A 24,328-nucleotide genomic window follows, 5' to 3' on the forward strand; every position below is an offset into this window, starting at 1 on the left:
TAGAATTTTGAGAGCTGCTTATCTAGAATTGTTTGTATATACTGTATTTCTATTATTACGGCAGTATGCCTGTCAAAGCAATGGTAGGGGTGCGTGGTAAAGGTGTTTACATCTAAATTTTCATAGCTGCTCCATCAAGTCTTGTTCAAGAACGATTTGCCGCAGCATATCTATCTGAGGCAATAGATTTGTTATGTGTTATATTTCTTCACATATAGAGCTTTGACAATTGGTTAGCATACAAATGTTTCATAATTATAGTTCCGCGAACATCCGTGTAGCCTGTCTTATGCAAAACACTAGGTTCGGAACTGCACGTCTTCATAACTGGTATTTTTAGAGCTGCTTATCTAGAATTGTTTTGTATATACCGTTTTTCTATTATTACGGCAGTATGCCTGTCACAGCAATGGTAGGCGTGGCGTGGTAAAGGTGTTTACATCTAAATTTTCATAGCTGCTCCATCAATTCTGTTCAAGAACGATTGCCGCAGCATATCAATCTGAGGCAATAGATTTGTTATGTGTTATATTTCTTCACATATAGAGCTTTGACAATTGGTTAGCATACAAATGTTTTATAATTATAGTTCCGCGAACATCCATGTAGCCTGTCTTATGCAAAACACTAGGTTCGGAACTGCACGTCTTCACAACTGGTATTTTGAGAGCTGCTTATCTAGAATTGTTTTGTATATGCTGTTTTTCTATTAACACGGCAGTATGCCTGTCACAACAATGGTTAGCGTGGCGTGGTAAAGGTGTTTACATCTACATTTTCATAGCTGCTCCATCAATTCTGTTCAAGAACGATTGCCGCAGCATATCTATCTGAGGCAATAGATTTGTTATGTGTTATATTTCTTCACATATAGAGCTTGACAATTGGTTAGCATACAAATGTTTCATAATTATCAGTTCAGCGAACATCCGTGTAGCTTATCTGCATCTGTTTGGAACTTATGCAAAAACACTGTTTTTCTAGGTATCAATTCTGTCAAGAACTGCACATGTCTATCAATAACTTGCAGCATTTTAGATTTGTTAGCTGAGCTTATCTAGAATTGTTTTGTATCTGTCTTATAAAACTGTATTTTCTATTATTACGGCAGTATGCCTGTCACAGCAATGGTAGGCGTGGCGTGGTAAAGGTGTTTACATCTAAATTTTCATAGCTGCTCCATCAATTTTGTTCAAGAACAATTGCCGCAGCATATATATCTGAGGCAATAGATTTGTTATGTGTTATATTTCTCCACATATAGAGCTTTGACAATTGGTTAGCATACAAATGTTTCATAATTTCAGTTCAGCGAACATCCGTGTAGCCTATCTGTCTTATGCAAAACACTAGGTTCGGAACTGCACGGCCTTCATAACTGGTATTTTTGAGAGCTGCTTATCTAGATTGTTTTGTATATACTGTTTTTCTATTAACACGGCAGTATGCCTGTCACAACAATGGTAGGCGTGGCGTGGTAAAGGTGTTTACATCTACATTTTCATAGCTGCTCCATCAATTCTGTTCAAGAACGATTGCCGCAGCATATCTATCTGAGGCAATAGATTTGTTATGTGTTATATTTCTTCACATATAGAGCTTTGACAATTGGTTAGCATACAAATGTTTCATAATTTCAGTTCAGCGAACATCCGTGTAGCCTATCTGTCTTATGTCTTATGCAAAACACTAGGTTCGGAACTGCACGTCTTCATAACTGGTATTTTGAGAGCTGCTTATCTAGAATTGTTTTGTATATACTGGTATTTCTATTATTACGGCAGTATGCCTGTCAAGCAATGGTAGGCGTGGCGTGGTAAAGGTGTTTACATCTAAATTTTCATAGCTGCTCCATCAAGTCTGTTCAAGAACGATTGCCGCAGCATATCAATCTGAGGCAATAGATTTGTTATGGTTTATATTCTTCACATAGTTATATTTCTTCACATATAGAGCTTTGACAATTGGTTAGAATACAAATGTTTCATAATTATAGTTCCGCGAACATCCGTGTAGCCTGTCTTATGCAAAACACTAGGTTCGGAACTGCACGTCTTCATATTTTGAGAGCTGCTTATCTAGAATTGTTTTGTATATACCGTTTTTATATTATTACAGCAGTATGCCTGTCACAGCAATGGTAGGCGTGGCGTGGTAAAGGTGTTTACATCTAAATTTTCATAGCTGCTCCATCAATTTTGTTCAAGAACAATTGCCGCAGCATATATATCTGAGGCAATAGATTTGTTATGTGTTCTATTTCTCCACATATAGAGCTTTGACAATTGGTTAGCCTACAAATGTTTAATAATTTCAGTTCAGCGAACATCCGTGTAGCCTATCTGTCTTATGCAAAACACTAGGTTCGGAACTGCACGTCTTCATAAACTGGTATTTTGAGAGCTGCTTATCTTAGAATTGTTTTGTATATACGTTTTTCTATTATACAGGCAGTATGCCTGTCACAAGCAATGGTAGGCGTGGCGTGGTAAAGGTGTTTATATCTAATTTTCATAGCTGCTCCATCAATTCTGTTTCAAGAACGAATTGCCGCAGCATATCTATCTGAGGCAATAGATTTGTTTATGTGTTCTATTTCTCCACATATAGAGCTTGACAATTGGTTAGCCTACAAATGTTTCATAATTTCAGTTCAGCGAACATCCGTGTAGCCTATCTGTCTTATGCAAAACACTAGGTTCGGAACTGCACGTCTTCATAACTGGTATTTTGAGAGCTGCTTATCTAGAATTGTTTTCAATTTACTGTTTTTCTAATATTACGGCAGTATGCCTGTCACAAGCAATGGTAGGCGTGGCGTGGTTAAAGGTGTTTATCATCTACATTTTCATAGCTGCTCCATCAATTCTGTCAAGAACGATTGCCGCAGCATAGTCTATCTGAGGCAATAGATTTGTTATGCGTTATATTCTTCACATATAGAGCTTCGACAATTGGGTTAGCATACAAAATTTTCATAATTTCAGTTCAGCGAACATCCGTGTAGCCTATCTGTCTTATGCAAAACACTAGGTTCGGAACTGCACGTCGTCATAACTGGCAATTTTGAGAGCTGCTTATCTAGAATTGTTTTGTATAAACTGTATTTCTATTATTACGGCAGTATGCCTGTCACAGCAATGGTAGTCGTGGCGGTGGTAAAGGTGCTTACATCTAAAGTTTCAGAACTTCTCCATCAAGTCATTCAAGAAACGATGCCGTAGCATATCAATCTGAGGCAATAGATTCGTTATGGTTTATTTCTTCACATATAGAGCGTTGACAATTGGTTAGCATACAAATGTTTCATAATTATAGTTCCGCGAACATCCATGTAGCCTGTCTTATGCAAAACACTAGGTTCGGAACTGCACGTCTTCATAACTGGTATTTTGAGAGCTGCTTATCTAGAATTGGTTTGTATATACTGTATTTCTATTATTACGGCAGTATGCCTGTCAAAGCAATGGTAGGGGTGACGTGGTAAACGTGTTTACATCTACATTTTCTTAGCTGCTCCATCAATTTTGTTCAAGAACGATTGCCGCAGCATATATATCTGAGGCAATAGATTTGTGATGTGTTATATTTCTTCACATATAGAGCTTTGACAATTGGTTAGCATACAAATGTTTCATAATTTCAGTTCAGCGAACATCCGTGTAGCTTATCTGCATTATGCAAAACACTAGGTTTGGAACTGCACGTCTTCATAACTGGTATTTTGAGAGCTGGTTATCTAGAATTGTTTTCTATATACTGTTTTTCTATTATTACGGCAGTATGCCTGTCAAAGAAATGGTAGGGGTGGCGTGGTAAAGGTGTTTACATCTAAATTTTCATAGCTGCTCCATCAATTCTGTTCAAGAACGATTGCCGTAGCATGTCTATCTGAGGCAATAGATTTGTTATGCGTTATATTTCTTCACATATAGAGCTTCGACAATTGGTTAGCATACAAATGTTTCATAATTTCAGTTCAGCGAACATCCGTGTAGCCTATCTGTCTTATGCAAAACACTAGGTTCGGAACTGCACGTCGTCATAACTGGTATTTTGAGAGCTGCTTATCTAGAATTGTTTTGTATAAACTGTATTTCTATTATTACGGCAGTATGCCTGTCACAGCAATGGTAGGCGTGGCGTGGTAAAGCTGTTGACATCTAAATTTTCAGAACTGCTCCATCAAGTCTATTCAAGAACGATTGCCGCAGCATATCAATCTGAGGCAATAGATTTGTTATGTGTTATATTTCTTCACATATAGAGCGTTGACAATCGGTTAGCATACAAATGTTTCATAATTATAGTTCCGCGAACATCCATGTAGCCTGTCTTATGCAAAACACTAGGTTCGGAACTGCACGTCTTCATAACTGGTATTTTGAGAGCTGCTTATCTAGAATTGTTTTGTATATACTGTATTTCTATTATTACGGCAGTATGCCTGTCAAAGCAATGGTAGGGGTGGCGTGGTAAACGTGTTTACATCTACATTTTCTTAGCTGCTCCACCAATTTTGTTCAAGAACGATTGCCGCAGCATATATATCTGAGGCAATAGATTTGTGATGTGTTATATTTCTTCACATATAGAGCTTTGACAATTGGTTAGCATACAAATGTTTCATAATTTCAGTTCAGCGAACATCCGTGTAGCCTGTCTTATGCAAAACACTAGGTTCGGAACTGCACGTCTTCATAACTGGTATTTTGAGAGCTGCTTATCTAGAATTGTTTTGTATATACCGTTTTTCTATTATTACGGCAGTATGCCTGTCACAGCAATGGTAGGGGTGGCGTGGTAAAGGTGTTTACATCTAAATTTTCAAAGCTGCTCCATCAATTTTGTTCAAGAACGATTGCCGCAGCACATCTATCTGAGGCAATAGATTTGTTATGTGTTATATTTCTTCACATATAGAGCTTCGACAATTGGTTAGCATACAAATGTTTCATAATTTAGGTTCAGCGAACATCCGTGTCGCCTATCTGTCTTATGCAAAACACTAGGTTTGGAACTGCACGTCTTCATAACTGGTATTTTGAGAGCTGCTTATCTAGAATTGTTTTGTATATACTGTATTCTATTATTACGGCAGTATGCCTGTCAAAGCAATGGTAGGGGTGGCGTGGTAAAGGTGTTTACATCTAAATTTTCATAGCTGCTCCATCAATTTTGTTCAAGAACGATTGCCGCAGCACATCTATCTGAGGCAATAGATTTGTTATGTGTTATATTTCTTCACATATAGAGCTTTGACAATTGGTTAGCATACAAATGTTTCATAATTTCAGTTCAGCGAACATCCGTGTAGCTTTTCTGCCTTATGCAAAACTCTAGATTTGGAACTGCACGTCTTCATAACTGGTATTTTGAGAGCTGCTTATCTAGAATTGTTATGTATATACTGTATTTCTATTATTACGGCAGTATGCCTGTCAAAGCAATGATAGGGGTGGCGTGGTAAAGGTGTTTACATCTAAATTTCCATAGCTGCTCCATCAATTTTGTTCAAGAACGATTGCCGCAGCACATCTATCTGAGGCAATAGATTTGTTATGTGTTATATTTCTTCACATATAGAGCTTCGACAATTGGTTAGCATACAAATGTTTCATAATTTAGGTTCAGCGATCATCCGTGTCGCCTATCTGTCTTATGCAAAACACTAGGTTTGGAACTGCACGTCTTCATAACTGCTATTTTGAGAGCTGATTATCTAGAATTGTTTTGTATATACTGTATTCTATTATTACGGCAGTATGCCTGTCAAAGCAATGGTAGGGGTGGCGTGGTAAAGATGTTTACATCTAAATTTTCATAGCTGCTCCATCAATTTTGTTCAAGGAACGATTGCCGCAGCACATCTATCTGAGGCAATAGATTTGTTATGTGTTATATTTCTTCACATATAGAGCTTTGACAATTGGTTAGCATACAAATGTTTCATAATTTCAGTTCAGCGAACATCCGTGTAGCTTATCTGCATTATGCAAAACACTAGGTTTGGAACTGCACGTCTTCATAACTGACATTTTGAGAGCTGCTTATCTAGAATTGTTTTCTATATACTGTTTTTCTATTATTACGGCAGTATGCCTGTCAAAGCAATGGTAGGGGTGGCGTGGTAAATGTGTTTACATCTAAATTTTCATAGCTGCTCCATCAATTCTGTTCAAGAACGATTGCCGTAGCATGTCTATCTGAGGCAATAGATTTGTTATGTGTTATATTTCTTCACATATAGAGCTTCGACAATTGGTTAGCATACAAATGTTTCATAATTTCAGTTCAGCGAAGATCCGCTTAGCTTATCTGCATTATGCAAAGCACTAGGTTTGGAACTGCACGTCTTCATAACTGGTATTTTTATAGCTGCTTATCTCGAATTGTTTTGCATATACTGTATTTCTATTATTACGGCAGTATGCCTGTCACAGCAATGGTAGGCGTGGCGTGGTAAAGGTGTTTACATCTAAATTTTCATAGCTGCTCCATCAATTCTGTTCAAGAACGATTGCCGTAGCATGTCTATCTGAGGCAATAGATTTGTTATGCGTTATATTTCTTCACATATAGAGCTTCGACAATTGGTTAGCATACAAATGTTTCATAATTTCAGTTCAGCGAACATCCGTGTAGCCTATCTGTCTTATGCAAAACACTAGGTTCGAAACTGCACGTCGTCATAACTGGTATTTTGAGAGCTGCTTATCTAGAATTGTTTTGTATAAACTGTATTTGTATTATTACGGCAGTATGCCTGTCACAGCAATGGTAGATGATGATGATATGTGATGTTTCGTGGCGCAAGGGCCAGGTCTGGCCAAAGAGCGCCATGCAAGTGATTATGGATATTTCATTGAACAGTGAAGTGGAAACGTATGAACGCGGCTGTATATGGGCCTAAAAGCAGAGTCGCTGTACAGTGCGTAAAACATAAATGTATTAAAATTATGACAATGGCTTTAAAATGTCCTGTGAGACGTAAAACATGTTTTGAAAGAATGATTTTCTAAAATTTGTAAGTGCCAGTGGCACTGCTGCCTCATCAGGAACCTTGCGTGCAAGGCTTAGGAGGCACGTGCCATACAAATGCTAGTATCGCAGCAGTAGCCTCTGTTGAGAGGTCATGCTACGAATTTATCTGGCGTAGAACTTGTAATAAATCAACATCATGTAAGTAGTTTAAAAGTGATTTGCTGTTGAAAAATGAGTCCACATGAAGGAACATTGCTGGATGAAGAGGAACGTTCTGTTTGTAAGCTAGAGGAAAGTGCTTTTTTTCTTTCAGCTTCTGATTCGCGGCACTCTACCAGGACATGTAGGACGGTCAGCGTCTCTCCGCATTTAACGCAGATGGGAGGTTCAGCACCAGACAGCAAATAAGAGTGGGTCCCGTAGGTATGGCCTATCCTAAGTCGACAAAGAATTACTTCAGTTCGCCGTATTTTTGTTGTTGGTCGCCAATTACCCAACTGAGGTTTAATTAAATGCAGCTTATTCGACGTTTCAGTGTCCCACATTTGCTGCCAGTATGTCCTAATTTTTCTGCGGAGAAAAGGCTTCAAGTCTGTCACAGGGACAGATATGAAAGTGTTGCTAGCTTTCGCTGTAAGAGATGTGGCCATCTGGTCTGCTAGCATGTTCCCTTCGATGCCTCTGTGGCCAGGCACCCAGCAGATAACAATAAGCTGGTTAGATAAGTATGCAGTGCACAGAATTGAATAAAGATCGTTGAGTACAGGGTTATTGTGTTTGCGGAGTGACATTAAGGACTTTACTACACTCAAAGAGTCAGTGAATATGATAGCATTGGGTAGATTGGTTTTCCTGATGCATTTAACAGCCGCTATTACTGCGTATGCCTCCGCGGAAAAGATACTTGTTTCCGGGTGCAAGACATCAGATTCTGAGAAAGACGGACCAACGGCTGCATAAGACACGCCTGCATGGGACTTCGATGCGTCAGTATAAAATTCCGGGCATGAGTATTTTAGCTGCAGTTCGAGGAAGTGCATTCGAATGTGTGCCTCTGGAGCGTGCTTTGTAACATGAAGAAACGACGTATCACATTTAATGAGCTGCCACTGCCATGGTGGTAAGAGCTTTGCTGGGGCTTTTAGATGAGGTTCTAAAAGTGGGACACCCATTTCATCACTGAGCTTCCTCACACGCAGTGAGAAGGGCTCCTTTGCCGTAGGTCGGTTACGAAACAGTGTGGTGCAAGTCATATCATTTATGGTAGCGTAACACGGATGTTCAGGGTTTGCGTGTACCTTCAGAAAATATGCAAAGCTAGAGTATGACCTCTGCAAGGTAAGTGACCACTCGTTTGATTCTGCGTATAGGCTTTGTATAGGACTTGTCCTGAAAGCACCCGTGGCCAGGCGGATACCTAAATGATGAATCGGATCTAGCATCTTCAACGCGCACGGTGCGGCAGAGTGGTACACAACGGCACCATAGTCTAAACGTGTACGCACAAGACTTTTGTACAGGTCCAATAGGCACTTCCTGTCGCTTCCCCATGTGGTGTGGGACAGAAGCTTAAGGAGGTTCATTGTTTTCATGCATTTCGTCCTGAGGTATTTGATGTGGGGTATAAACGTTAATTTTGAATCCAGGATGATTCCTAAGAATTTATGTTCACTGCTGACAGTGAGTTCATCCCCATTAATAAAAATACTAGGGATTGGCGTTGCGCCTCTCTTCTTGGAGAAAAGCATGCAAGTACTTTTCTGCGTGTTCACTTTAAACCCATTTTCGTCCGCCCATCTACATATTGTTTAAGCCAAGCTGGACCTGGCGTTCGCAGATAGCAAGATTGCAGGATTTAAAACCTATCTGCACATCGTCGACGTACACAGAGTAAAACATGGTGCGTGGAATGACTGTGTGAAGTGAATTCATTTTTACGACAAAGAGCGTGCAACTAAGCACGCCTCCCTGTGGCACACCGGTCTCTTGGGTGAATGTTCTAGACAAACTGTTGCCCACTCTTACACGAAACGTGCGGTCAGAGAGATAGCTTTCGATTGTGTTCAACATGTTGCCATGGACACCCATTGAAGAAAGGTCGCGAAGGATACCAAAACGCCATGTCGTATCGTATGCCTTCTCTAGGTCAAGAAATACTGAAAGAAGGAATTGTTTATGTATAAAGGCATCCCTGATGTTGGCCTCGATGCGAACGAGGTGGTCTGTTGTCGATCTACCTTCTCGGAAACCACACTGGAAGGGGTCTAGAATTTTGTTATTTTCCAAGAAACAGATTAGGCGTCGGTTTATCATTTTTTCTAAGAGCTTGCACAGACAGCTTGTTAGAGCTATTGGTCTGTAACTGCTGGCTAGAGAGGGATCCTTGCCTTGTTTAAGTATGGGGATAACAATAGCTTCTTTCCAAGCAGATGGAATGTATCCAGCTGCCCATATAGCATTGAAAAGGGATAGAAGTATATTTAGTGTTTCCGAGTGTAAGTGTTTGATCATTTCATAGATGATGCGATCACTACCTGGCGCCGAGTTGTGGCAACAACTCAAAGATGCATGAAGTTCAGCTAAACTGAATGGGCGATTGTACGCTTCATTTCTTCCACATTTGCGTTCAATGTGTTGTCGCTCTGCGTGTTCTTTGAATCGTAGGAAAGTGTGTGTGTAGTTTGATGCACTCGAGATTTGTTCAAAGTGCTCACCTAGAAAGTCTGCCTGATTTTCCAGGCTGTCTCCTTGGGTATTTACTAGGGGTAGAGGGTGAGACTGTCGGCCTTTTAGTTTATTTACTTGGTTCCAGACCTTTCTCTCATCAGTATACGAAGTAATGCTGGATACATACCTCTCCCAACTATCTCTCTTAGCTCGTCGACGCGTTCTTCTGCCCTGCGACTTTGCTTGTTTAAAATTAATGAGATTTTCGGCTGTTGGGCAGTCACGTAGCAGCCCCCAAGCTTTGTTTTGTTTTTTTCCTTGCCGTTTGACATTCGGCATTCCACCACGGAATGCGGCGTTTACTAGACAGTCCATTCGTTTGTTGAATGCATTTTGTGGCAGCGTCTATTATAAAACTAGTTAAGTAAGCCACATCATTGTCGATATTGGTACGAGAAATGTCCCTGTCTAAACGTGTCAGTTCTTTGAATAGTTCCCAGTTCGCAGAGTCAACCTTCCACCGAGAAACATATGGGGCGCATTCATCCTGTGTTGTATAATTTAGAACTATCGGAAAGTGGTCACTTCCATAAGGGTTCTTAATAACGCGCCATTCGAGGTACGGCAGGAGAGTACTGGATACTATGCTTAAGTCAATTGAGGAGTAGGTGTTGTGTGCAATGCTATAGTACGTCGGCTCCTTCTTATTGAGCAAGCATGCACCAGATGAATACAGGAAGTTTTCGATTAAGCGCCCTCTTCCATCGCAACGGGAGTCTCCCCATAGAGTGTGATGCGCATTTAGATCTCCGGCAACAATGTATGGGTTCATCTATGTAATTTTGAAATTCGGTTTTGTGAAGTTGATAGTTAGGTGGTATGTATACAGAGCTGATTGTAATTAGCTTGTTGAACAACACCGCTTGCACAGCAACTGCCTCTAGGGGCGTACGAAGTTTTAGTTCTCGACAGGCAACACCTCTATCAACTATAATAGCCGTACCGCCGGATGACATGACTGCATCATCACGATCTTTACGAAAAATAGAATATTGTGGAAGAAAATTTGTTTGCGTATGTTTGAGGTGTGTTTCCTGAACACACAGCACCCTGGGACTATATTTGCGGATGAGTTCTTTAACGTCATCAAGATTGTGAATAAGACCCCTGACGTTCCATTGAACTATTTGCGTCCCCATATTGAAAAGGAGATTGGTGCTGTGTGCTTAGGTTTGAGATAACTTAGACTACAGAGCCCTTCTCAGGCCCCGTAATGCGCAGTTTCTCTTTTTTGGAGCGGTCGAGAGACCCCCGCCGCTCCATAGGCGCTGGATGCGCCGCTTGGCTGGAGGTTGTGTCCATCGCCTCTCCTGAGGCGCTGGGCATCCGCTCTTGCGAGCGGTGTGTTCGTCTTGAGGGCCTCGCCTCAAGAGGTGGGACCCTAGAGGCCACGAGCCCGGAGGTCGATGGCCCCTTGTTCTGAGATGGCGGAGCAGCGCTAGCTGCACCCGCCGAGGGGGCGGATGGCATCGCTGGCGGCTCACTATGCGTGAGCTGGACAGCAGCCGGTGGCTGTTGTGACGCTGCCCCCTGACGCGCCACTTCAGCAAAGCTGTTTTTTGGCAGATACGACACCCGCCTTCGTGCTTCCTTGAATGATAGATTCTCTTTTACTTTAATCGTCACGATTTCTTTCTCTCTTTTCCAAGACGGGCAGGACCGCGAGTATGCGGCATGCTCCCCATCGCAGTTTACACAGTGTAGAGCGTTTTCACAGGATTCGGATGGATGTTCGTGGGCGCATTTGGCACAGGTGAGGCGGCCACGGCAGTTCTGAGAACTGTGGCCAAATCGTTGGCACTTAAAGCATCGCAGAGGATTTGGGATATAAGGCCTAACCCTGATCTTCATATACCCTGTCTCGATAGTATCGGGTAGGTTGCTTGAACCAAATGTGAGTACTAGGTGTTTGGTATCGATCTCTTTTCCGTCGCGCCTCATTTTAATTCTTTTGACATTGATCACATTCTGATCATTCCAACCCTCTAGAAGTTCGGCTTCAGTCAGTTCCATCAGGTCATCATCGGACACGACACCTCGAATAGTGTTCATAGTACGATGTGGGTTAACTGTCACCGGGATGTTCCCGAATGACACTAGCTTAGGCAGATTTTCATATTGCTTCTTGTCACGGAGCTCCAGAAGGAGATCACCGCTCGCCATCTTAGACACTTTATAGCCTGCACCAAAGGTTTCCATCAGGGATTTTGCAACTACGAAAGGTGACATAATTCTTGCTGTCTTTTCTGGTTTCTGGGAATGTACTACATGGTATCTCGGAAAGTTTTCTTTTGTCGTCCAAAAACTGGAACACTTCATCGGTGCGCCCCCTTTTCTGGGGGCGATCGGGTAAAGCGGGGAAGGACCAAGCCATAAAAATAATATTCATTCGGCAGGAACGCCAGCCACCCACCATGGAGCCCAACAAGGGGACGATGTAGGACCTGTAAACACAATTCCCACAAACGCCAGCTGTACGTTCCCGCTATAACCAAATACGTATAACCAAGGGTGGTTATGACACACAAGGTTAACCCTCGCCGCCAGGAAAGTTAGAAGTAAATGGAAGAGAAAAGAAGACAGGAAAGATTAAAAGTGAGGGAGAAAGACGAAGATTGAAGAGAAGGACAGGAAAAGGCAACTGCCGATTTCCCCTGGGTGGGTCAGTCCAGGGGTGCCGTCTATGTGAAGCAGAGGCCGAAGAGGTGTGTTGCCTCTGCCGGGGGGCCTTAAAGGTCCGAACACCCGGCATCGGCTCAACCCCCAGGATCCCCCTTTCCCCAGACACGGCTCAGCCGCGCACGGCTACACGCGGGAGGGTCTAACCCTCATGTGCTCGGGTCCGTGGTGGCGCAACTCACCAAACGCCTGCTTGCGCAGACGCCCCTGCGGGGTACAGCAATGGTAGGCATGGCGTGGTAAAGGTGTTTACATCTAAATTTTCAGAGCTGCTCCATCAATTCTATTCAAGAACTATTGCCGCAGCATATCAATCTGAGGCAATAGAGTTGTTATGTGTTATATTTCTTCACATATTGAGCTTCGACAATTGGTTAGCATAAAAATGTTTCATAATTTCAGTTCAGCGAACATCCGTGTAGCCTATCTGTCTCATGCAAAACACTAGGTTCGGAACTGCACGTCGTCATAATTGGTATTTTGAGAGCTGCTTATCTTGAATTGTGTTGTATAAACTGTAATTCTATTATTACGGCAGTATGCCTGTCACAGCAATGGTAGGCGTGGCGTGGTAAAGGTGTTTACATCTAAATTTTCATAGCTGCTCCATCAATTCATTTCAAGAACGTTTGCCGCAGCATATCAATCTGAGGCAATAGATTTGTTATGTGTTATATTTCTTCACATATAGAGCTTTGACAATTGGTTAGAATACAACCCCGCAGGGGCGTCTGCGTCAGCAGGCGTTTGGTGTGTTGCGACACCACGGACCCGAGCACACGAGGGTTGGACCCTCCCGCGTGTAGCCGTGCGCGGCTTAGCCGTGTCTGGGGAAAGGGGGATCCTGGGGGTTGAGCCAATGCCGGGTGATTGGACCTTTAAGGCCCCTGGCGGAGGCAACACACCTCTTCGGCCTCTGCTTCACATAGACGGCACCTCCAGACTGACCCTCCTGGAGGAAATCGGCAGTCGCCTTTTCCTGTCCCCCTCTTCAATCTTTTGTCTTTTTCTCTCACTTTTCCATCTGTCCTGTCTCCTACTCACTTCTTCTCACTTCCAAATTTCCGGGCGGCAAGGGTTAACCGTGTGTAATGTATCCAGTCTTGGGTATGTACATTAGGTTATAGTGGCGGTGCATAGCTGGCGTCTGCAGGTTTCGCGTAACCTGTAGCGTCCCCTTGTTGGGCTCGGTGGTGGGTGGCTACCACCGCGGCCGAACTTTGAAACCATGTTATGGCAGAAGCGTTCCCCCGACTTTCAGATCGGCCTCTGAAAAGAGGTCGCACCGATGCAATTTTTCAATTTACCCTCCGAACCGACCTAGACACCTTCCCTAAGTACCATGTCCTACATAGTGAAGGCAACACAAGCGTAAGAAAACTCTCACCCTTCCTTGTATCTAAATGCCTCGAAAACACGATTGGACGTGACTACAAAGTCACGAAGATGGGTAGCGGAGACCTCCTCCTCGAACTGAAAAAGAAAGACCAAGTTGAAAAGCTCGCCCAACTCACCAGTATCGGTGACATTAATGTAGCAATCTCCCCACATCGCTCCCTAAATACAAGCAGAGGAGTAATATCAGAAGAAGATTTCCTGAATCTCAGTGATGAAGAGCTGCTTGAAGGTTTCCAAGAGCAAAATGTTATTAAAGTACAGCGAATTACACTTCCGCGAAACGACCAACAGATCCCCATGAAACACGTAATACTAACATTTGGAACCAGTACTGTGCCCACTTCACTCGACGCAGGATACTTGAAAATCAACGTCCGACCATACATACGAAACCCGAGGCGGTGCTTCAAGTGCCAGAGGTTCGGTCATGCATCACAATCATGCAGAGGTAAAGAAACATGCGCGAAGTGTAGTGCCAACGACCATCCTTCGGACAATTGCAACGCTCCAGCACTTTGTGTCAATTGCAAGGGAGACCATCCAGCTTACTCACGGAGCTGCCCTTGCTGGAAAAAAGAAAAAGAGATCATCGCAATCACAGTAAAAGAAAAAATCTCATTTTACGAAGCGAGGAAAAGGCTAGGGCACTTACCTCAAGTTAGCTATGCCAGTGCGGCGCGGCAGGGGGCAGCGCCACACCGGTTTCAGGAGTCTACAGGGTCCACGCACAGTGTGCCCGTAGAAACTCCATCTGCCCCCTTGATGGCTGCAGCCAGTGCTGCGCCATCATCATCGAAGACGGGCCTGCAGACCACAGTGTCGCAAGGCCCAAAGCTGAACCGGATTTCACCGCCCGAGACGCGCGTTTCGGCGCCTGGCTCCCGATCATCCAGCGCCTCGGAGAAGGCGATGGAGGTCGACGCGAAAACCCCGGCGCCATTGACGCCAAAAGATCCGCGCTCTCTGGAGCGCACCAAGAAGGAAAAACTTCTTGTAACTGCGCCGAGAAAGGGACCGGTAACCTGAGTGGTTACCGCTCTTGCAAATAGCACATCCCTTTTAACACATGTCACCTACAACTTTTGAATCCATATACATCAGTTATTATTTTCAAAACCATCAGTATGGCTTTTATCATACATGGAATTGTAGAGGCCTGATCAACAATTTAGGTGACATTAAAGACTTAATAAACAACCTGTCACCTGTAGCATTCTGCTTACAGGAAACAAATCTAGGCCCTAAATATACACATTTCCTTAAAGGTTTTACTGTCATACGAAAGGACCGCGAACACTCCAGCCGTCTATCTGGGGGAGTCGCTATTGTTGTGCAAAGCGGCATCCCTACACGAAACGTTTTATTAAATACCCCGTACGAGGCTGTAGCCGTCACCGTTTTATCCTATAAAACGGTCACCATTTGTTCACTGTACATTCCACCACATACACATTTCACAACTCGAGACCTGGAAAATCTAACAGACCAGTTGCCGGAGCCTTTTGTTTTAGTAGGTGATTTTAATGCGCACTGTACCCTTTGGGGCAGCGATAAAAATGATCAAAGAGGGCAACTTATCGAAGATTTCGTTTTAACTAATAACATTTGTCTTTTGAACACAGGTGCGCCAACATATTTTTCACCAAGCTCCCGCAATTTTAGCTGCCTCGATTTAGCCTTTTGCTCACCGTCTGTTTTTACCGATTTTAAATGGGAAGTACTGAGTACCTCGTATGGCAGTGACCATTTCCCTGCTATCATCAAACTCACATCATCACCACCCATTATAAATTGTAAACCGCGTCGCTGGAAGGTACACCTTGCTGACTGGACACTCTTTACAGAAAATGCAAAGCTCGAACAAGTGTTTTCAAGTGAGCTAAGCGTTAACGAAATCAATGAAAGGTTCACTGCGGTTTTAATTTCAGCGGCAGAAAAGGCCATTCCCCAAACATCCAGCCTTGTACGCAAAAAACTTAACCCCTGGTGGACACCAGAGTGCACCGAAGCAAAAAAACAACAAAATCGGGCCTGGGGAATCTTGCGAAGATACCCGACCTATACAAACCTCCTACATTTCAAACAGGCCAAATCCAAAGCACGATTTATACGAAGGCAGGCGGAAAAATCATCATGGAGGAAATACATATCTTCGATAAACAGCTCTGTCACCTCTAAACAAATGTGGGAAAAGGTGAGGAAGTTTAGGGGAGATTACTCGTCGTATACAGTACCGCTCCTTACAAGTCCAGGTACACAAACAACACTACAAGAACAGGCTGACATACTTGGTGAACACTTCCACAATGTTTCCAGCTCGGATAATTATTCAAAAGAATTTTTAAAGTACAAACAGTCTGCTGAAAAACAGAAGCTGCCCACTACTGGCGCGACAAATGAATTGTACAATGCCCCCCTTACACAGCAGGAATTAAACATAGTCCTTTCTGCTGGCAACAAAAACAGCGGTAGGTCACGACCGTATTCACTATTCCATGCTGGCACATCTATCCCAAGCATCTGTAGAGGCTCTCCTTGAATTTTGCAATTTAATCTGGGGATCTGGGAGATTGCCAGAAGAGTGGAAAAAAGCAATAGTAGTCCCATTTCTCAAAGCTGGTAAATCCCCAACATCCGCAAGTAGCTACAGACCCATTGCCCTGACCAGCTGTCTGGCAAAATCATATGAAAGCATTATTAATATAAGGCTCTCGTTCATTTTAGAGTCAAGAAACTTAATAGACCCTCACCAATGCGGTTATAAAAAGGGTTGTTCAACCACTGACCATCTTGTCCGACTGGAGCATGAAATTCGATATGCATTTTTACACAAGCAACATTGTCTGGCAGTTTTCTTTGATTTAGAAAAAGCCTATGATACCACGTGGAGATATGGAATTTTAAGAGACCTAGCTGACCTCGGCATCCGTGGTAAAATGCTTAACTGCCTAGCTGATTTCATTTCTAATAGAACGTTTCAGGTTCGTCTTGGCACAGTACTTTCTCGTACATTTGCACAGGAAAATGGTGTTCCACAAGGCTGTGTTCTCAGCACAACACTTTTCATTGTAAAAATGAACTCGGTTAATAAGGTTATACCGTCGTCTGTTATGCACTCTATATACGTCGACGACCTGCAAGTGGCTTGCCGTGCCTCAAATTTATCAACTTGTGAGAGGCAGCTTCAGATCACAATAAATAAACTTGCAAAATGGGCTAACAAGAATGGCTTCTGCTTCTCCACCCAGAAAACAGTTACTGTTTTATTTTCTCAGAAACGTGGGCTATACTGCGACCCAGTCCTGAAATTAAATGACGCCACACTACCGGTCAAACAACATTACAAATTTTTAGGAGTAACCTTTGACACCAAACTGAATTTCCTGACCCACATAAACACACTAAAGATTAAGACAAATAAAGCGCTGAATATCCTTAAAGTGTTGTCCCATAAGCACTGGGGTTCTGACCGAACATGTCTTTTACGTATTTACCGGTCTGTTGTGCGTAGCCTTCTAGACTACGGCTGCGTAGTTTATGGCTCAGCCAGACATTCTTACATTCGACGACTTGATCCAGTACATAACCTTGGACTACGACTAGCAAGTGGTGCTTACAGGACATCACCTGTCCCAAGTTATACGTTGACTGTAATGAGCCTTCCTTACAGCAGCGCAGAGCGTTACTTACTTTTTCTTATGTACTCAAAATTCAGTCATCACCGCAGCACTTATGTTACAATATCGTCACACAATGCAACTCACGCTTACATTACACTAATAAGCCGAACATGATTCGGCCACTTCTTTTACGGCACGAGGAATACTGCAAGACTTATGATATTTTTCAAGAGGTACTGCAAGCTGCTGAAAGACCACAAAGATTGCCCCCGTGGTGCGATTTCACACAGCTATGTGATTGGACACTAACACATCTAAAGAAAAAGGACACCCCACAAGAACACATAATACAAGAGTTCCGAGCTATCCAAGAAAAATACAAAATTACACAGAATTTTACACTGATGGCTCTAAAACACAAAAACATGTGGGCGTGGGAATCGCAACGCAAAATTGGGAAACTAGTATTCGAATGCACCATTCTGCTTCAATCTTACCGCTGAAGTTTATGCAATATGGATAGCAGTAAAAAAAATTATCACCGAGAAGCTGAAAAATTCTATAATTTATACTGATTCGTAAGTGCACTGAGAGCTTTAAATTTAAATTCCGCCTGCGAACCCCTACTTGGTGATATCTTAAACATGGTCTTTTGTAACAAATACGGAAGAACCATACGATTCTGCTGGGTCCAAGCCATGTTTGGATACCAGGGAATGAAGCAGCAGACAGATGTGCGTCCATGGCAGCTCTCAAAAACATAACTCGCACAACACTTCCATACAAAGACAGTATCCAAGCGATTCGTAAGGCCCTTGCGTCAAGATGGCAACAGGAATGGAACTCGTGCATAAACAACAAGTTACATGTGACTAAACCCCTGCTTGGCGAGTGGAAATCATGCAGTCACCAAGAGCGGTTCTATGAGGTAATCTTATGTCGACTTCGAATTGGGCACACACATCTAACACACAATTTTCTACTCCGAAAAGAAACCCACCAACTTGCAAGAAGTGCCATGAAGCACTTACTGTAATGCACATTATTATGACATGTCCACATACCGAAACACAGAGACGGAAACTTTTACAAAATCTAGATACCTTGCATATACCTCTACACCCCTCCTTACTACTAGGAGACGACCCGCTAGTGCCATTCACGGAGTTGTTCCACTTTTTAGACGAAACTGGTTATTTACATCAACTATAAAGTAACACAGCTTTGACTGCCCTAACATTGTTTTTGTATTGTCTTGTGACTGGCGCAGCATAGCCTTAGTCGCTTTTGCGCCATTAAACCAGGATTAATTAATTAATTAGAATACAAATGTTTCATAATTATAGTTCCGCGAACATCCGTGTAGCCTGTCTTATGCAAAACACTAGGTTCGGAACTGCACGTCTTCATAACTGGTATTTTGAGAGCTGCTTATCTAGAATTGTTTTGTATATACCGTTTTTCTATTATTACGGCAGTATGCCTGTCACAGGAATGGTAGGCGTGGCGTGGTAAAGGTGTTTACATCTAAATTTTCATAGCTGCTCCATCAATTCTGTTCAAGAACGATTGCCGTAGCATATCTATCTGAGGCAATAGATTTTTTATGTGTTATATTTCTTCACATGTAGAGCTTCGACAATTGGTTAGCATAAAAATGTTTCATAATTTCAGTTCAGCGAACATCCGTGTAGCCTACTGTCTCATGCAAACACTAGGTTTCGGAACTGCACGTCTTCATAACTGGTATTTTGAGAGCTGCTTATCTAGAATTGTTTTGTATAAACTGTATTTCTATTATTACGGCAGTATGCCTGTCAAAGCAATGGTAGGGGTGGCGTGGTAAAGGTGTTTACATCTAAATTTTCATAGCTGCTCCATCAATTTTGTTCAGAACGATTGCCGCAGCATTTATATCTGAGCAAGTAGAGTTTGTTATGTGTTATATTTCTTCACATATAGAGCTTTGACAATTGGTTAGCATACAAATGTTTCATAATTTCAGTTCAGCGAACATCCGTGTATCGTATCTGCCTTATGCAAAACACTAGGTTTGGAACTGCACGTCTTCATAACTGGTATTTGAGAGCGCTTATCTAGAATTGTTTTGTATATACTGTAGTTCTATTATACGGCAGTATGCCTGTCAAAGCAATGGTAGGGGTGGCGTGGTAAAGGTGTTTACATCTAAATTTCATAGCTGCTCCATCATTTTGTTCAAGACGATTGCCGCAGCACATCTATCTGAGGCAATAGATTTGTTATGTGTTATATTACTTCACATATAGAGCTTCGACAATTGGTTAGCATACAAATGTTTCATAATTTAGTTTCAGCGAACATCCGTGTCGCCTATCTGTCTTATGCAAAACACTAGGTTTGGAACTGCACGTCTTCATAACTGGTATTTGAGAACTGCTTATCTAGAATTGTTTTGTATATACTGTATTCTATTATTACGGCAGTATGCCTGTCAAAGCAATGGTAGGGGTGGCGTGGTAAAGATGTTTACATCTAAATTTCATAGCTGCTCCATCAATTTTGTTCAAGAACGATTGCCGCAGCACATCTATCTCAGGCAATAGATTTGTTATGTGTTATATTTCTTCACATATAGAGCTTCGACAATTGGTTAGCATACAAATGTTTCATAATTTAGGTTCAGCGAACATCCGTGTCGCCTATCTGTCTTATGCAAAACACTAGATTTGGAACTGCACGTCTTCATAACTGGTATTTTGAGAGCTGCTTATCTAGAATTGCTTTGTATATACTATATTTCTATTATTACGGCAGTATGCCTGTCAAAGCAATGGTAGGGGGGGCGTGGTAAAGGTGTTTACATCTAAATTTTCCATAGCTGCTCCATCAATTTTGTTCAAGAACGATTGCCGCAGCACATCTATCTGAGCCAATAGATTTGTTATGTGTTATATTTCTTCACATATAAAGCTTCGACAATTGGTTAGCATAAAAATGTTCCATAATTTCAGTTCAGCCAACATCAGTGTAGCTTATCTGCATTATGCAAAACACTAGGTTTGGAACTGAACATCTTCATAACTGGTATTTTGAGAGCTGCTTATCTAGAATTGTTTTGTATAAACTGTATTTCTATTATTACGGCAGTATGTTTGTCACAGCAATGGTAGGGGTGGCGTGGTAAAGGTGTTTACATCTAATTTTCTTAGCTGCTAAATCAATTTGTTCAAGAACGATTTGCCGCAGCATATCAATCTGAGGCAATAGAGTTGTTATGTGTTATATTTCTTCACATATTGAGCTTCGACAATTGGTTAGCATAAAATGTTTCATAATTTAACTGTTTTGTTATGCGTTATATTTCTTCACATATAGAGCTTTGACAATTGGTTAGAATACAACCCCGCAGGGGCGTCTGCGTCAGCAGGCGTTTGGTGTGTTGCAACACCACGGACCCGAGCACACGAGGGTTGGGACCCTCCCGCGTGTAGCCGTGCGCGGCTTAGCCGTGTCTGGGGAAAGGGGGATCCTGGGGGTTGAGCCAATGCCGGGTGATTGGACCTTTAAGGCCCCCCGGCGGAGGCAACACACCTCTTCGGCCTCTGCTTCACATAGACGGCACCTCCAGACTGACCCTCCTGGAGGAAATCGGCAGTCGCCTTTTCCTGTCCCCCTCTTCAATCGTTTGTCTTTTTCTCTCACTTTTCCATCTGTCCTGTCTCCTACTCACTTCTTCTCACTTCTAAATTTCCGGGCGGCAAGGGTTAACCGTGTGTAATGTATCCAGTCTTGGGTATGTACATTAGGTTATAGTGGCGGTGCATAGCTGGCGTCTGCAGGTTTCGCGTAACCTGTAGCGTCCCCTTGTTGGGCTCGGTGGTGGGTGGCTACCACCGCCGCCGAACTTTGAAACCATGTTATGGCAGAAGCGTTCCCCCGACTTTCAGATCGGCCTCTGAAAAGAGGTCGCACCGATGCAATTTTCCAATTTACCCTCCGAACCGACCTAGACACCTTCCCTAAGTACCATGTCCTTCATAGTGAAGGCAACACAAGCGTAAGAAAACTCTCACCCTTCCTTGTATCGAAATGCCTCGTAAACACGATTGGACCTGACTACAAAGCCACGAAGATGGCTAGCGGAGACCTCCTCCTCAACTGAAAAGAAAGACCAAGTTGAAAAGCTCGCCCAACTCACCAGTATCGGTGACATTAATGTAGCAATCTCCCCACATCGCTCCCTAAATACAAGCAGAGGAGTAATATCAGAAGAAGATTTCCTGAATCTCAGTGATGAAGAGCTGCTTGAAGGTTTCCAAGAGCAAAATGTTATTAAAGTACAGCGAATTACACTTCGGCGAAACGACCAACAGATCCCCACGAAACACGTAATACTAACATTTGGAACCAGTACTGTGCCCACTTCACTCGACGCAGGATACTTGAAAATCAACGTCCGACCATACATACCAAACCCGAGGCGGTGCTTCAAGTGCCAGAGGTTCGGTCATGCATCACAATCATGCATAGGTAAAGAAACATGCGCGAAGTGTAGTGCCAACGACCATCCTTCGGACAATTGCAACGCTCCAGCACTTTGTGTCAATTGCAAGGGAGACCATCCAGCTTACTCACGGAGCTGCCCTTGCTGGAAAAAAGAAAAAGAGATCATCGCAATCACAGTAAAAGAAAAAATCTCATTTTACGAAGCGAGGAAAAGGCTAGGGCACTTACCTCAAGTTAGCTATGCCAGTGCGGCGCGGCAGGGGGCAGCGCCACACCGGTTTCAGGAGTCTACAGGGTCCACGCACAGTGTGCCCGTAGAAACTCCATCCGCCCCCTTGATGGCTGCAGCCAGTGCTGCGCCATCATCATCGAAGACGGGCCTGCAGACCACAGTGTCGCAAGGCCCAAAGCTGAACCGAATTTCACGGCCCGAGACGCGCGTTTCGGCGCCTGGCTCCCGATCATCCAGCGCCTCGGAGAAGGCGATGGAGGTCGACGCGAAAACCCCGGCGCCATTGACGCCAAAAGATCCGCGCTCTCTGGAGCGCACCAAGAAGGAAAAACTTCTTGTAACTGCGCCGAGAAAGGGACCGGTAACCTGAGTGGTTACCGCTCTCGCAAATAGCACATCCCTTTTAACACATGTCACCTACAACTTTTGAATCCATATACATCAGTTATTATTTTCAATACCATCAGTATGGCTTTTGTCATACATTGGAATTGTAGAGGCCTGATCAACAATTTAGGTGACATTAAAGACTTAATAAACAACCTGTCACCTGTAGCATTCTGCTTACAGGAAACAAATCTAGGCCCTAAATATACACATTTCCTTAAAGGTTTTACTGTCATACGAAAGGACCGCGAACACTCCAGTCGTCTATCTGGGGGAGTCGCTATTGTTGTGCAAAGCGGCATCCCTACACGAAACGTTTTATTAAATACCCCGTACGAGGCTGTAGCCGTCACCGTTTTATCCTATAAAACTGTCACCATTTGTTCACTGTACATTCCACCACATACACATTTCACAACTCGAGACCTGGAAAATCTAACAGACCAGTTGCCGGAGCCTTTTGTTTTAGTAAGTGATTTTAATGTGCACTGTACCCTTTGGGGCAGCGATAAAAATGATCAAAGAGGGCAACTTATCGAAGATTTCGTTTTAACTAATAACATTTGTCTTTTGAACACAGGTGCGCCAACATATTTTTCACCAAGCTCCCGCAATTTTAGCTGCCTCGATTTAGCCTTTTGCTCACCGTCTGTTTTTACCGATTTTAAATGGGAAGTACTGAGTACCTCGTATGGCAGTGACCATTTCCCTGCTATCATCAAACTCACATCATCACCACCCATTATAAATTGTAAACCGCGTCGCTGGAAGGTACACCTTGCTGACTGGACACTCTTTACAGAAAATGAAAAGCTCGAACAAGTGTTTTCAAGTGAGCTAAGCGTTAACGAAATCAATGAAAGGTTCACTGCGGTTTTAATTTCAGCGGCAGAAAAGGCCATTCCCCAAACATCCAGCCTTGTACACAAAAAACTTAACCCCTGGTGGACACCAGAGTGCACCGAAGCAAAAAAACAACAAAATCGGGCCTGGGCAATCTTGCGAAAATACCCGACCTATACAAACCTCCTACATTTCAAACAGGCCAAATCCAAAGCACGATTTATACGAAGGCAGGCGGAAAAATCATCATGGAGGAAATACATATCTTCGATAAACAGCTCTGTCACCTCTAAACAAATGTGGGAAAAGGTGAGGAAGTTTAGGGGAGATTACTCGTCGTATACAGTACCGCTCCTTACAAGTCCAGGTACACAAACAACACTACAAGAACAGGCTGACATACTTGGTGAACACTTCCACAATGTTTCCAGCTCGGATAATTATTCAAAAGAATTTTTAAAGTACAAACAGTCTGCTGAAAAACAGAAGCTGCCCACTACTGGCGCGACAAATGAATTGTACAATGCCCCCCTTACACAGCAGGAATTAAACATAGTCCTTTCTGCTGGCAAAAAAACAGCGGTAGGTCACGACCGTATTCACTACTCCATGCTGGCACATCTATCCCAAGCATCTGTAGAGGCTCTCCTTGAATTTTTCAATTTAATCTGGGGATCTGGGAGAATGCCAGAAGAGTGGAAAAAAGCAATAGTAGTCCCATTTCTCAAAGCTGGTAAATCCCCAACATCCGCAAGTAGCTACAGACCCATTGCCCTGACCAGCTGTCTGGCAAAATCATATGAAAGCATTATTAATATAAAGCTCTCGTTCATTTTAGAGTCAAGAAACTTAATAGACCCTCACCAATGCGGTTATAAAAAGGGTTGTTCAACCACTGACCATCTTGTCCGACTGGAGCATGAAATTCGATATGCATTTTTACACAAGCAACATTGTCTGGCAGTTTTCT

The 24,328-nt window shown here is 42.9% G+C and overlaps 1 protein-coding gene across 2 annotated transcripts in view; it reads left to right on the forward strand.

Annotated features, from left to right (window-relative positions):
- LOC125940569 (post-GPI attachment to proteins factor 2-like) overlaps positions 1-24,328 on the forward strand; it is a 52,155-nt gene that overhangs the window by 3,278 nt on the left and 24,549 nt on the right. The window lies entirely within an intron of this gene.

This window comes from Dermacentor silvarum, chromosome 10 (assembly GCF_013339745.2).
Source record: "Dermacentor silvarum isolate Dsil-2018 chromosome 10, BIME_Dsil_1.4, whole genome shotgun sequence".
Lineage (NCBI taxonomy): Eukaryota > Metazoa > Arthropoda > Arachnida > Ixodida > Ixodidae > Dermacentor > Dermacentor silvarum.